The following is a 3,552-nucleotide window of genomic DNA, read 5'->3' as shown; positions in this document are numbered from 1 at the left end:
TTTTATGGTTATGAATTTCCCTCTAAGCACTGCCTTAGCAGCATTCCACAAGTTTTGGTGTATTGTGTTTTTATTTTCTTTTATCTCAAAGTATTTCACAGTTTCCCTTGTGATTTCTTATTTGACTCATCAATTGTTTAGAAGTTTAATTTTCACATATTTGTAAATTTCCCATATTTTTCTCTATTACTGATTTCAAATGTCATCCCATTATGGTCATAGAACATAACTTTGTATGATGTCAGTATTTTCAGATTTATTGAAAATTGGCCTAATATATAGACTATCTTGGAGAAGGTGTTATGTACATTTGAGAAGAACGTATATTCTGCCATTGTTGGGTAGGGTGTTTTATAGAAGTGTGTTAGATCTAGTTGGTTTGTAATTTTGTTCAAGTATTCTATTTCCTTGTTGAATTTATATTTAGATGTTCTATCCATTATTGAAACTGAGGTAATAAAATCTCCAATTCAAGTATTGATTGACTATTTTTCCTTTCAATTCTGTCAGTTTTTTCCCATCCTTTTCACTTCTAAACTATTTGTGTCTTCAGATCTAAAATGTATCTTTATAGAAAGCATATAGTTGGATCATGGTTTTTAGTCCATTCTGCCAATGTCTGCCTTTTGATAGGAGAATTTAATTCATTTATATTTAATATAATTACCAAGAAGCTATGATTACATATGGCACTTTACTATATTTTTCTATATGTCTTATTTTTTTTTCAGTTCTCTCTTATCATAATATCTTTTATGTCAAATAGATAATTTCTAGTGTAGCATTATAATTCAATGTCATTTCTTTTACTATATTTTTGAGTTATTCTCTTAGTGGTTGCCCTTGGATTTGCAATTAACATGAATTTATAATAATCTAGTTCATATTAATATCAAGTTAATTTTAATGGTATACAAAAATTTGCTCTATTCACTCCCCATGCCTTTGTGCTATTATTGTCATTAAAATTACATATATAAACATTATACACCTATCAACACAGATTTATCATTATTGCTTCATGTAGTTTTCTTTGTATATCAGATGGTATAAAAATGAGCTATAAAAAAACACTACATTAATGTTGTCATTTACATTTATCTACATAGTTACCTTTACTAGTACCCTTTATTTCTTCTTGTGGATTCAAGTTACTATCTTGTGTTCTTTGGTTTCAACCTGAAGGTCTTCATTTAGTATTTCTTTTAGGCATGTCTGCCAGAAATGAATTCTCTCAATTTTTGTTTACCTTGGAATATGTTAATTTTTCCTTCACTTTTGAAGAACAATTTTGGTGGATGTGGCATTCTTGGTTTATGGTCTTATTTTGTCAGCACTTTGAATGAGTTATCTTACTCTTTTCTGGCCTGTGTGGTTTATTGAGAAATAGTCTGTTACTAGAGGTGACTTATATATAAATGTAATTATAAGAGGATCCCATGCACATGGAGAGTTACTTTACTTCTCTGATTTCAAGATTCATTGTTTTTGGCTTTTGACAATTTGATTATGTTGTGTCTAACTGGATTTCCTTGAATTTATTCTACTCAGAATTCACTGAGCTCCTTGGATATGCAGATTATTGTTTTTCATCAAATTTAGCAAATTTGCGACTATTATTTCTTTAAGTATTCTTTTTCCTCCTTTTTCTCTCTCCTCTCCTCTGGAACTCCCATTATGTGTATGTTGGTGTGCTTGATCTTGTTTCTTAGGTCTCTGAGATTCTGTTTACTTTTCTTCATTCTTTTTTTTTTTTCTGTTCCTTGAACTGGATAATCTCAATTGACATATATTCAAGTTCACTGAATTTTATTTCTGCTAGCTAAAATCTGCTATTGAGCCTATTAGTGAATTTCTCATTTAAATTGTTATACTTTTTAACTCCATAATTTCTAATTGTGTCTTTTTTTATAATTTCTATCTTTTTATTAATATTCTCTATTTGGTGAAACATAATTTAATACTTTTCTTTAGTTCTCTAGATATACTTTCCTTTAGTTCTTTGAATATATTTTAAATTGGTGACTTTTAAAGTCTTTGTATAGTAAGTCCAACATCTTGACCTTCTTAGGGACAGTTTCATGGACTGCTTTTATTCTTATGCATGGGCCATGCTCTCTTGCATCTTCACATGTCTCACAATTATTTGGTTGAAACCTAGACAATTGAAATAATATAATGTGATAACTCTATATATCAGATTCTCTACCCAGGATTTGTTGTTTCTGCTGCTGCTGCTGCTGCTGTTTGTTTAGTGACTTTCTTGAACAAATTCTGATTCTTTAAATGTTTTATTCTTTGCTGTGTGTGGCCAATGAAGTCAGTGATTGGTTGGCTAATGACAGATATTACCTTAAATTCCTGAAAGCAACAAGTCTTCCAGCCTTTGCTGAGGTGCTATATGGGGCATGATGGGGCATCCCTTAAGTGTTCAGGCAGTCAGTTTACATCTCTGCTTTAGCCTTCATTTTTTGTTTTCACAGACCCTCTGAGTCAACTCGAGATGAGAGCTTAGGGCCGTCTCAGGTCTTTCGTGGGAACATGCACTGGGGATATGTCGGAGTTTTTTAAAATTCCCTACAGACATTTCATTCCATAGGTTAATTGGCCATCTTCTTGTTTTCTTCAATTGTTATTGGCACCTTAGACAGAGGTGATTTGAAACAATTGCAATTGATAGTTTTCTCCCAGGGAAAAGGCTGTTTGTAACAGTGATCTCTGAGGAGCATCAAGTAAAGGCAAATTCTTCCTGCAAGTGGAGATTTCCAGAGAACTGCAGGATAAGTCAAATAATGATAATTCTCTGAGAATGGAGGTCTGAAAAGGCATCAACCCATTGTGACCCTTCCAGTGGCTGCTAAGCTACTTGTTTTCATTGTGACTGGGGGTTGTTGATTTGCATGACTATTACAGAGTGTAAAAAAGAGGGGTGAAATTAGAGCAAGTGAAAATACCACAAAGCTTGTTGCTCTTACCAAGATTTAGCCATTTTTCTTTAGTAAATGTGCTTTGGATCGTTGCAAACCTTTGAGTAACTTTCAGAGTTCTGAAAATGTTCTTTTGACCATCTTTGCTGAAGTTTTCATTCCTATATGGAGGAGTCAATTTTTGGAGGTCTTGTCTTCACTATTCCTGCTGACATACAGCCAAAGTTCTTGATCTTTAAATATCAAGCTATTTATCACCTTTAAAGATGTTTTCAATAGATGATTTATAATGTTTAATTCTTTAATTCTTCTCAATAAAACTAAAGTAATAGTTAATAGTTATTGAATTTATTTGAGTCTTAGTGCCTGAGAATAGATGTCTCACATGCTCTAGGTCCAATGGGCTGACTCAAATTAAAGACAGATACAGTGTTGCAATCATTAATAACCCATTCTTAATTAAGAGGTATCTTTGATCCAGAAAAATAATGGGATATTTTCTTTATTATTAACTTAGTATAGGTCACTGTGGGTGTCACAACAGGTGTCTTCAGAAAGTTTACATCAGGTAGAATTAAAAATATATCAGAGACCATGCTTATTAATTAATTATTATGCCCCTGAT

The sequence above is a fragment of the Propithecus coquereli genome, unplaced genomic scaffold, assembly GCF_000956105.1.
Source record: "Propithecus coquereli isolate 6110/MARCELLA unplaced genomic scaffold, Pcoq_1.0 Scaffold273, whole genome shotgun sequence".
Lineage (NCBI taxonomy): Eukaryota > Metazoa > Chordata > Mammalia > Primates > Indriidae > Propithecus > Propithecus coquereli.
Note: the sequence above shows the minus strand (reverse complement) of the source record.